The sequence below is a fragment of the Anabrus simplex genome, chromosome 14 (genome assembly GCF_040414725.1).
Source record: "Anabrus simplex isolate iqAnaSimp1 chromosome 14, ASM4041472v1, whole genome shotgun sequence".
Taxonomy (NCBI): domain Eukaryota; kingdom Metazoa; phylum Arthropoda; class Insecta; order Orthoptera; family Tettigoniidae; genus Anabrus; species Anabrus simplex.
Window position 1 is genome coordinate 92677753 of NC_090278.1, and position 13167 is coordinate 92690919.

Sequence of the window (13167 nt, forward strand, 5' to 3'; positions counted from 1 at the left end):
ATTTATTCATAAAGCTTCCCGTCCGAGAATTTAAAGGCATGATTAAAACAGTCGAAACAACGTGGTTGTGCTCTTCCTTAAACAGTTTCGTGAAATTCACTTATGAGAGATGTACTTCTCGAAAAAATGCATTATATTGAGAATCATTCATTCTACACCAGTTTAATTTACGGATGCAAAGACAGTCGGACATACAATAAACTACTCCCATCAAAATTAGCACTCTGATTACTGATGGTGGAAGTGATATTAGTGTCCTGTACAGAGAAAGTTTTTTTTAATTTGTTGGTACTACATGCTCACAGACCGGACTAGAATGATCATTCTTTGATATACAGATTGGGATGCTTACGGCCAACATAAGTTTTTGCAGAACAAATATTTGAATGATTAGATCACGATAAACCGTAATTGTTTACAGAATTTTCCTCCAGGAAATGCGTATGACATCTTCAGATTCACTTTTCCTATGTTTCTGAATAATTAGTTGGTGGTACCAGGACTGGGTTCGTTTACTTCCGTTGAAAATTGTGAATGAGGTTAGAATTGTGATGCTGTCCACCCTGTGTTTTATGTTTGTTTTTTGTCGCTTAAGTGCGGCCAGTATCCAGTAATCGGGAGATAGTGGGTTCGAGCCCCACTGTCGGCAGCCCTGAAGATGGTTTTCAGTGGTTTCCCATTTTAACACCAGGTAAATGCCGGGGCTGTACCTTAATTAAGGCCACGGCCGCTTCCTTCCACTTCCTAGACCTTTCATATCCCATCGTCGTCATAAGACATATCTGTGTTGGTGCGACGTTAAGCAAAAATAGCAACATCAACGTATGTTTGTTTTTCTCATATCTATACTTTACTTGCCAAACCTCTGACATCGAATAATAATAATAATAATAATAATAATAATAATAATAATAATAATAATAATAATAATAATAATAATAATAATAATAATAATAATAATCGTATAATGAGCGAGTTTGCTGAGCTGTAAGATGTACATAAACTGTAGGAGCCCGGCCAAATATAACTCCTAGATGATATGTTACTCTCCCTACATTACGCAAGAGCAAGCTACTGTAGTTGTCACTTTCTCCTAGCCAAATAACTTTTCATTCTAACCTATTACTGCCAAAACATCCCAGCTGCAGATGATTGAAACCTCCAAACTTCTCTCGGACTAATGTAGGAAACCGAATTTCTCTCATTGGTCCTCGTCTTCTTCTTTTTGTGTGTGCCTCGTACCGTGTGTGTAGTTTGCGACACATTAGCGACGTATCCATGGCATCCTGTTCTGGGCATCGTATAATTTGAGCTGAAGTTCTGGAGAATTCGTTTTGATCTTTCTGCCCCAGTTATTCCAGTACTCTTCTGATCAAGTTACGTTACGTGCACAATTTCGTACAACAAAAAATATTCGCAGTTTATATATCAATACGAAAGTGAACCAACGTTCACGATAGTGTTTCCTTTTAAAATTTGTTAATTTCACTGACCAACATTCTTCATAGCGGGAAGCAAGCGGTTGTAACACTGAATCGTGTTCTTGTCTTGATTTAAATAGAGAACCTTCAGATCATCAATGACTCACCTTTGGGGATGTGTACATGACTTGCTGTCAGCATGCCCATCACATCCAGTGAGATGTTCAGACAAGTACTGTCAGATCCGCCCACACTCAACGGTTTCTTTGCCGTGAGGGGACACCGAGATTATTGTCCTAGATCTCAACAAGTACTCGCACGTCCTCGTTTGAAGTATTCTGTGCCACTTGCGTTACCCCCGAAGAATTTAGCGTGAAAAGATGATCAGTTCTAAGAACCTCTAAAATGATTTGTTCTGGCAATATTTATGGCTGTGGAGCAAGAGTTTAAGCATCAATAAATGTTCTAAGGGTGCAAGTCTATGGCACTGCAACCGGAGTTTCTTAGATAACAGGAGTATAACCTTATAGATGTTTTCGCCTACACTACAGCCAGCCAGGACTTGAGAAACCTTATAGCAGCCTTCGAAGACTGTTAGTATTTCTCAGTAGGCAGAACACGAGCAGGTTGGGGGCGAAAAATATTTTGTTGACGTTCAGAACAAACCAAACTGTATTGCACTGCTGTATTGTTTATTGGTAGATAGAGGATTTTCACGCAGTTATAGGTTAGTATGCAGACTATCTTCTAGCTTGCAGAGTGGTTGTGCACTGAGATTTGCATAACTATTGGGGACTGTCAGAACCCCTAACATTTATGCATCTTCACCTACATAACTGTAGAGCTGTAGCCTGAATAATGCTTATCCATCACGCCTTTGCCTAGCTGGATTTGGAGTGCTATCTCTTGTGGCCGCTGTCCCGACGAGAAATACCACTTATGTATGGGTACAGTTGGGTGGTCCGTGTAATACAAGATATCTGACATCTCCCAGTATAGTGAAGTCCAGGGAAATACCCTGTCTCGTTTTTTATCCTGTTAACGAAGCCGAACCTTCATTCACAAAATACTGTTGTTATGCCAATGCAGGCGACTCTGTAAAACACTTTGCTCGGCTCAGCAAAGCTCTCGGGAAACTTGTGTAGAATAATAGCTCTCCTAATCCCTGTGAAGATATTAGCACTGGTTTAACTATAGTCTGATAACAAAAACAGTTATATCTACAGGGTGGTCGAAAACAACGTCAACAGGGAGTATTGCGTTAGAGGGTTGGTCATACTGAAATATAATTGGAAAAAAACGTTTTCCAATCTGATCGCTCAGCGGGTGAATTTAAATTGGGTTTACGAGTCGACGTTAAATCTACTCGTGGCTTAACATCGGTTTGAGAGTCATGGCGGGAAGCCAGCATCGAACACAAACTATCACTGTAGCGAACATGATACGGCGCGATCCTGTCAGGTCGCAGTTCCTTGTTCAAATCCCTCCCAAGGCGATTTTCTTTTAATGATGGAAACATTTCTTAGCAGACAAAGTTCGGGTCCCCCAGACTACGAAAACCGTTAAATTGAACAATTTCTTCAATTGTCCCGAAAGTTGAAGGGCTAAAGGGCCCGAAAAGGTTTCAAATTGTGAGTCTCGGATAGCTCTATCAAACTAAAAAAATTCACATAATCACTTCTGGCCTAAATGCATTTCCAAAAAAAAAACAGTCTACAATAGCGAGTTTCTTTATTCCTTTGACTCAAATTCTAGCCAAATTAACTTATTTACATAATTATTTCACGTGTTTTATCGATTTTATGAAAAATGTGCACACTGAATGTAGTTATAAAGGCCTCTACATTGACTCAGCCAACGGCCGTAGCCGTGTTGGAACACCGGGTCCCGTGAGATCTCCGAAGTTCAGCAACATTGGGCGTGGTCACGAGTTGGATGGGTTGCCACGCGCTGTTGGTGGGGGGTAAGGGAATGGAGGAGCGGAAAGGAACTGGCCACCCTACCGCACGTAAACTCCGGCTCAGGAACACCTCTGCTGAGGTTCGGACCTGCCTTCGGGCAGAATAACCCTTACCTTACATTGACTCACATTGGCACTCGCAGTAGTGCTTAAGTAGAGTCTCCGTGGCTCAGACGGCAGGGCGCCGGCCTCTCAGCGCTGGGTTCCTTGTTTCAAATCCCGGTCACTCCATGTGAGATTTGTGCTGGAGAAAGTGGAAGCGGGACAGGTTTTTCTCCGGGTACTCCGGTTTTTTTCTGTCATATTTAATTCCAGCAACACTCTTCAATATCATTTCATCTGTCATTCTTTTATCATTGCCCCAGAGGAGTGCGACAGGCTTCGGCATCCGCCACAATTGCTATCCTCGCCGCTTCGTTGATTCATTCTTGACCTGGTCGAATGACTGGATTTTCATTTTCAGCGCTGTTTAAGTGAAACAATGCATCGACTAACATTAGCGCTCGTAGTGGTGGAAAAAGGCAAACTGCTAATGTATTCGATCGGATAACGATGATTTAGAAAAGGATTGTAATTTTTAGAAATAAATAAAGAATATATTCCCATACTTCATCATATTTTATTTAGCTAAAATTGGTAGCTCATATTCTCAGGATGTTTTCAACATTGGGTTGCTTGTCTGAAGGGCAAGAATTAGAGATTTTCTTCCATTGGTGTTCTCAAGCCGATCTTAAACCAAGTGCAGATTTAGTAACACAACGGCGCGAGATATCGATATTTTTCAAATTATTTACCAGTATGACCAACCGTCTAACGCTCATATACCTGGTTCTGACCACCCTGCATATCAATTTCTTAAAAGTGCGCGAAATGAAGCACCTCGTCATTGCCATGAGGGCGTTGTCTTGAGGCAGACAGAATAAATCCAGAGTATGGTACTTCATTCTCCACTTTGTGGAGAAAACATTACATTATTATTTTTTAAAAAGCCGACTTGTACAACCTTTTTATCGTCAGTTAATTGTCTGCTTCATTTTCTGTAATTATGAACAAAATTATTAGCGGAAATACGCACAAAATGTCGACTAACCTGTTTGTATAGCGCCACAGCAAGTAGTGGACACTTTGCATGTGCTGTGAGGAAGGGTAGCAGGGGGCCAAGGTCATGACACAGGTATGATTCACCCACTTGGCGCGCGCATTCCTCAATCTAGCAGTCTCTATAGTGCCTGTTAGTTTCTTAGTGTGTAGTCACATACTAAATAATTGTGATTGTATAATCACACCTAGTGTGTAGTCACATACTAAATAATTGTGATTGTATAATCACACCGTACTTATTTTTTATTGTAATACATGTGTAATATTGTTCCTTTGGTAAAAGTTTTATTGTACAGTATTGAATCAAAATCTATAAACAAAATACCGCACTAAAGTTGGTAAACTGTCAGTCTCTACCTCTCTGTCGAAATTCACTCAGTGAGCCTCAAAAAACTTACCATTTGGTAGTTTTTTTCCAGTTTTCATTTTTATAACCTCCCCCCCCCTCCCGTCTGCTATATCCCACAAACCCCGATACTGTATGTTGTTTGTACATTCTTATTCTTTTTGCCCCCGCACTTGTAATTCCCAATCGCCGCTACTGTTCTCGACTGTGTCATGGCGTTAGCCCTACTTCAAGCGGTTAACTGCGCTTCTGCTCAAGTTGTTAACAATTCTTTTTTGGTAAAAACTAACGCGCCAGTAGTCTAGTGCTCATAGGACGTACCTGGACTGTGAAAGACGGTCATCCAATGTTTGAAACCTGGGAACTAAGTGTGATAGAGTGGTTAGCTCTGTGCCTTCGCCTTGAGCTGAGGGAACGTCTTCACGGAACAGAACGCGTGTTGATCTTGACACCGTGCATGACTTGTTCGCGAACACAGGGACTCCTCTCACACTTGCTGTCACAACCAGTGACAAGCGCTGTCATGTCTGCCCCCACGTAATTTGTAAGTGCGGAAGAGCCGCCGCCTGTCTTCCTCTAGCACAGTGTAATGGGAGCTGTCAGAAATCCAGCATGAGAGCACGTTTATCTACGTCGAATATTGCCTGGGACCAGGAGGTGAAGAACGATGGCTGCATTTCAACATTAGTCGGTGTCAGTGTATGGTTACGTTCACTGTTTATCTAGAACAGGCTAGAACAGGAAATTAAAGAGGAAATTGGGGAAAGGAATCACAATCCAAGGGGAGGAAATGAAAACTGAGATTTGGCGATGATATGATTTAATCTGATTCTGCACAAGAGTTTGAAAAATTGGTGAATAATATGGCCACACTCTTGGAGAAGGACTACAAGATGAAAATAGATACATCCAAAAGGATTGTAATTGAGTGCAGTCGAATGAAGTCAGGTGATGTAGGAGATACTAGAGTACGAAGTGAATATTGTCATTTCGGTACTAAAATAACTAACGATGACGGAAGTAAGGATGATGTACTCATAAAGACGCATGCAAACTGCTGTCAACTTGCTTACACGGATTTACTTACAATTATTTACAAGTTACACATTAAACACGCGTATAACCTAATCAACTGCCGTCACAAACAAACAAAACCACACACATCAACATACCACCATTTTTAACAACTGCCTATCACTAAGCATATGGGGACTGCAACCTTGAAACAGTTGACTGCTGACTGCTTACATTAGCATGCCGGCCTAAATGCAACACGTGCTCACGAAAACAACTCCAACTATACAGTAACTGCACTCCACCATCAAGACCTGGCCAGGCTTCTAGAAGGTTATGTCACAGCATAATCTTCTAGGAAATTACAGGGTGTTTAATGCAGAGTTGCAACTGGAAGGAAGGTTCTCCATAGTTCTCGTCTTACCTAGTGTTATTCTGGATATTACAATGTGTTGCACAATACTCTAGTGGATTACACACCATATATACAGGTAATAATAAATTATACACGATTAATTACAGGTTCTTACATTAACTAAACTCGTGTATATATACATACAGCACATGTTTCATGACATAACCTCACAAAGGATGTGATTCTAAATCATAATGATACTAATACTATTCAGTGGATGTAAACAATACTTTAAAGTAATAATAATAATACTAATAATAATAATAATTCGAGCTCGATACTTGTATTATTCACAAATGGGTTAAAGAATATTATTTTCAAGTTATATCAGTGCGTCAAGGAGGACATACAATGCGGATCAGCATAAGCAAGGAAGGCTGTCTCCAGAAAAGAAATTTGCTCACTTAGAACATTGATATAAGGAATTAGAAGGACGTTTTTCGTCTAGAGCGTGGCACCGTATGGAAGTGAAACACGGACGAGAACTAGCTCAGAAAGAAAGAGAATGGAAGCTTTTGAAATGTGGTGTTACAAGAGAATGGTGAATGTGAGATGGTGCAGTAGATCGAATCACGAATCAATATATAGTAACTTGAATGGATGAGAGAAGAACAACAGGACACATGTTCACTGAAAGATAAATTACCGAAAAGAATTAATTTCAGTAACACGCTTCATTTCTTGATCCTTAATATGATACTTGAATACATTAACTTGCGATATTTTCGTGAAGGATATAGCACTGCACTTTGAAATATTTAGGGTTACGTGTCGTGTCACTTTTTGCACCAATCTTTAATATTTATATCAGGCTATAACAATTCACAGTTCCTCATTTGTTCTGTAGAGTTTAAGGTCATCAGCATAGAGCAGATAGTTGCTCAAATGGATTTGTGATGGCAGATTATGAACAAATAGAAGGAAACAGAAATCTCGAAAAGTGTTTTTTTTTAGAGGAAAGAAACAAGGAGATAAGCCAACGAATGAAGCTATATTGGCAGAAGATAAAAACCAGTGGAGTAAAAAGATGATCTAGGATACTGTAGTTGCCACTCCGTGGTTCATAGTTATCAAAATCGAACAGAAGAAGAGAAGAAGAATATTTTCTGTTTGCCATGTACTATCAGGCAATTAGTTTTCAATAGAATAAAGTATATTCATTATCTGCATAGTAGTATTTGTGTGTTATATTCATTTTTATTGGGGGTCCATAAGTTTCACTAAATTTTGAAAGATGTCCGTGTCACGAGAAGTGTTAGGATTGCCTGCTTTAGAGGATGTTGCATACCGAAGAACATGATCGCTGATAATGTTCACTATTAATGCTCCGGCCCTCTTGCTGCCATTGTCGCAGCTCGATACAAAGTGGGTCGCCTTGAGAAGATAATTGTACACAGATTATTATTGTAACGAATTAATTAGGCAGCCGGTCTTCTTGTATGATAATGAATGACTTAACTTTTAGCGTGTGTATTGTAAACATGGCCTCCAACACCTGTTGTCTTATTTGATAAAACACGCGTGTCAGAGTCTCCTGTTACAGGTTGTATGTTAAAATGCGAGATGCTGCTTCTTGCCTGTATTCACAGGAGGCTTTGTGTAGCGTACACGACTAATAGAGAATACATTACCACCAAACAAATGCGCTTTTTAACGTAGAATATTTCTTTTCGAAGGACGTACTTATTCAAAAGCTAGACACGGGACATATAGTGCATGTTGTGGTGCCACATATGCAGAGTACAGAAAAATGTTGTGTCCTAAAACAAAAGGAGTGTTAGAGGGTTTAATTACAAGCATTTTGAGCAAAGAGAATACAGATCTGCGCTGATTAGTTTCAGCGCTAAGCGTGCTTGAAGATCTCAGATCGGCTGCCGACCTGGCAGCTGTCCGAGCTTAAATGTGTCATACTGGTTGCGTTTTGTTTATATTTTAGCTGCACACAATAAAAATGAACAAACGAACGTACAGTACCTCAGAGCAGATGCTCAAAATGTCTCTCTCCATCTTGGAGGCACAATTCATATTGACGCAGCAATGATTCGGACATTCTGACAGACGGAAGGACACAGGGGAGACAAAAGGAAGGTCACGTGAACAGCGCCTCATAAAAAAACAGTGTGGCTCGTGAACGCTCGAGCGTCTTGTATTTAGGCAGCCGAAACTAACCACCATGTTCCCAATACTTGTATTTGTACTCTCTAACACCCCTTCGATTTACTAAGCAAGGACTGACACTAACAATAAACTACCCAACCATCTCAACTCATAAAATGAAGAAATAAGTTTTATTTGATTGTACTTTGTGCTCAGAGCAAATAATGTGCAGGAATAATACCTTTTCATTTTTATTTATAATGATTATATTTTATTTATTTAGACAAATTCTTGTTCAGGAATAAATACTTTACAGCAACTACGAAAGTGTAAGGGAATGTACAGAGCTGAAAAGTACGTTTGTCGGGAAGGCTCGTGGTTGTTAGAACCATAAGTTGTAATCAGGCCGCTCCCAGACCTGGAGTACAGAAGCTACCTGGGAGATTTCAGTGGCATTTCCTCCACATCTAGGGGAGTTCATCCCCACCCAAGCCGTTGGCTTTAGGATGTTGTGTTCAGGATGGTCATGAAGAGATTTTTCTTTTTTTGCTAGTTGCTTTACGTCGCACCGACACAGATACGTCTTATGGCGACGATGGGACAGGAAATGGCTAGGAGTGGGAAGGAAGCTGAAAAACGGGACGGAGAAGATGAGGAGGTTCTGAGAGGAGCAGAAGAAACACCCAAACCATGGCAAGGCTGCTCGTGATCCTACAGAGACCGCAAGGAAAGAACAATAAGAATAAGAAACGGAGCTAGCACAGCCCATGCGCAATTACAATCCTGAGCGATTCAGCCACGAGTGATCAGTTGGTGTGCTTTCGTGAAATTAATAAAAACTAGTGATAAACAACACATTTTCATTAGATTTATTTTTCAAATTAATCATGTATAGTGCTGTTGAAATATTGTGCAGTGCGGGGTGAGTAGCAAATGTTTTTGCAAAAGTCATTAGTAGATTTTTAGTCAGTGATAGGTTAGAATGCAAATTGCACAACGGTTATGCTATGAGATTTGCATAAGCATTAGGAGTACGGCCCTATCAAACCCCCTACAATGTATGCTACTCTCACTACATTAGGGAAAAGCGGACTAGCCGACATTATGTAATAAGCAAATTAGATTACATTCGAACCTATTATTGAGTAAGCCTCCGTGGCTCAGGCGGTAGCGCGTCGGCCTCTCAGCGCTGAATACCGTGATTCAAATCCCGGTCACTCCATGTGAGAATTGTACTGGACAAAGCGGAGGCAGGACAGGTTTTTCTCTGGGTACTGCGGTTTTCCCTGTCATCTTTCATTCTCCATTAACACTTCATCTGTCAGTCATTAATCATTGCCCCAGAGGAGTGCGAAACTCTTCGGCAGCTAGCACAATTCCTATCTTCGCCGCTGGATAGGGCTTCATTCATTCCATTCCTGACCCGGTCGAATGACCGAAAACAGACTGTGGATTTTCACTTTTCTAACTTATTTTTGCCTAAAAATTAAGAGTCTGGTCATTATCTGTTCGAGACGGAGAGAGTTGTTATTACTCAGCACGATCCATACATCAGCGGTTTCTATAAAAGAGACTGCGTCTTTTTATCTGGCCTCTACTAATACACAGATGTAAAAATACCGCAACAAGCAGTGTGTTTATGACTAGGTCTTGGCTCAATGTTCAGTATAGTGGTATTCGATTCAAAGGGTCCTGGATTCTGTTTTGGCTGGGCGTGGGAATTTAGCTGACCCGTAATTCATTGCTATGGCTTGGTGCTTTTGGGGACTGTACTCATCTTAATTCAGGTATTCATACCGCACTACCAACCACCACAGAAACACACTATAAGTCGATACATTACTCTACATAGGTTGTGTACAGGAAGGGTGACCGGCTGTAAAACTGAGGCAAATGTATGAGGAACAGTCAAAATAAATCAGAACACCCGCCACAATACATATTCCAAGCGAAAGATGGCATTACTACCGATACTGCGAACACTGTAGTAGGAGACCTGCATGGTGCGCGGGATGGTCTAGTTTTTTTCGTCCAGTTGTAGAAATGGAGGCAAGCAAAGAAGAGCAGAGAAGTGTGGTTCGGTTTTCTGGTAGCTGAGGGTGCTGGACATCGTCGCATGTCTGCTGTTTATGGTGAACCCTGGATGTCCATGACGAGCGTACACGAATGGCATAGGGTGCACATCACTACCTCCATACTTCCAAACCTGCGAAGCGATTTGGTTTGGAAACACGTCAGCGTCCTCCGTACTTCCCGGACCTTTCACTTTTTTGGTGACCTGAAGAAAGACATTTATGGACGTTCGTTTCATTCGGACGAGGAACTGCAGGAGTGCGTGCGATTGTGGATCCGTCCGTGATTTGCCTCTTTCTTTCTCATCTCCCAGTGGGTAAATTGTATTGACGTTTTTGGTAATTACTTTTGAATAAAACTATTCCATAGTCACGTTGTAGCTGGTGTTCGATTTTCATTTGACTGTCCCTTATATATATATTTATATAGCGCTGACATCAAAATTGAGAATAGTTCAAGATGAAGAAGAACTACACTTGTGACAACGACAGAAAATTAAGACTAGTTTACAAATTTATTTATGAATGTAAACCCATAAATTCATCCCCTGAACGAATAAATTACAATACTAAGTCCACATAAAAATAAATCATAACGGGTGAAAAGTAAATATCCTTGAGAGAGTATCGTAAACTTTCTGTAGAGTCGGCAATGCTTTTCAAAGAGATGAATTATTTGTCAGAGGAGATAATGTCTGGAGAAATACGATCCACACACACACACTTAACATGTAAATCATGAAGGGAGCAATAATAATATTGATAATAATGATGATGATGGACATCTGCATTTCCCTTGACTTAAGTCTACGTATAGTCAATTAACATTCAGGACTGGGTCATTATTATTCTGTATATAATGTAGTTATGAACTCATTTTCATACAAACTTGGCGTGACCTAGTTTTCTCCGACAAGTAACTCGTTATTGCACGTGAAATAATCACAGATTAACTCGTATATATATAGTAAGACACATATTAATTGCAGTGTAGATGTCCAACGCTTGGCAGTTTGACAGCACACAGTTTTTTCTTATTTTGGTTCTGATTTCTGCTATAAGATACGTTTTGCCTGAGACCATAATATTGCGGTATTATGTTGGCCGTGGAGGGTAGAGTATAATGGGCAGAATAATAAGATGATGATATTTCGGTTATCAGCTCTCTATGCCATGCTATCCTGTGCTAATATTTTCATTTCTACATAACTGCTACATCTACACTAATCTGTTTGTCATATTCACGCCTTGGTCTCTCAGGACCAACTCAACAAGTCCTGGGTGTCTTGAGATGTGTCCTATGCTTCTATCTCTTCTTCTGGTCAAATTTAGTAAAATCGTCCTCTGATCAATTCGTTTCAGTGTCGCTTCATGGTCAGATTCTTATGTAAGACCACATTTCTAAAGCTTCTATTCTCTTTCTTTCTGAGCTGGTTATCGTCGATGTTTTACGTCCATACAATGCCACGCTTCGGACGAAAGTCTTTGAAAACGTCTTTCTAATTCTTATATCAATTTTCGAAGTGAGCAGATTTATTTTCTTAAGAAAGCTCTTACTGGCTTGTTGTAGTCTGCAATCTCCATCATTAGTTATTCTATTAGCGAAGTTACGATGTTTATCTACTTACTAATATAATATTTCACCAAACTTCTTCCTACTACACTTCATTACTAAAGCACGAATTTTCATTCGATAATAGGTTAGATTGCAAACTAATTTGGTTAGTAGGGAATGTCGGCCACCCGCTCTTCCATAATGTAGAAAGAGTGACATAAATTATAGGGGTTCTGTTGGGCCGCACCCCTAATGTTTATGCAAACCCAATAGCATAATCATTGTGAAGGTAGACTATACTTGCTTCTCGCTTCAGTAAGTTTGCATTCTAACCTATTAATGCATACAATTCCGGGCTCTATTCATTACATTTGTTTTAAATCAAAACTCTCAGATTTGTCGATGATTTATTTATTTATTTATTTATTTATTTTCTCTGAGTCTGCAAAAGATCCGGAGAAATTGCTGAATGGTATGGACAAAGTCTTGGAGAAAGAGTGCAAGATGAAAATAAATAACGAGATGATTGGATCAAATGAAAAGTTTCACAGAAAACTTCTCCCCATTTCCCTCGAAGATATAAAGTGGAAAATCCATAAACTAGAAACTGGGTCGTTAATTTTCAATTCCCCAGGAACGAAGGGAAGGTGTTGGAAATAAATGTCGGAATAAAATCTACTTTAAAAAAAGAGCAAATCTATTTGAGAATGGTCCAGGTAATTGACTGATTGGTCAGCGTATTGGGATTTTTCTTCATAGGTTCCATTACCGGCTGGACTGGCATTTTTAATTGCGTTTACTTAATTCTTCTGGTCTCAGAAGTAACAGAACACTGTTGAACGTTTAAGAATGGGAAGTGGAAGGGGGTTAAACTGGTTAAACGGCGACATTCCTCTCTTATTCGAAGGATTAATTATCAGTGCTCTTTGGTTCCATTGAGTTTTAGGCAGAGCAATGTACAGTCCCTCGCCTCTCTCTCTCTCTCTCTCTCTCTCTCTCTCTCTCTCTCTCTCACTCTCACTCTCTCTTTCTCTCTCTCTTCCTCTATGGTTGGCCGGACCTGCTCAGGAGAATGGGGGAGAGAAAGGAGGAATTCAGTTTTGCCAAGTGCCTTTTGAACTGTATAATTAAGTGCCAACCACGATTCCTTTCCAGGAAAGAGGAAGTCCAGTGGGTCTGCCGAGTT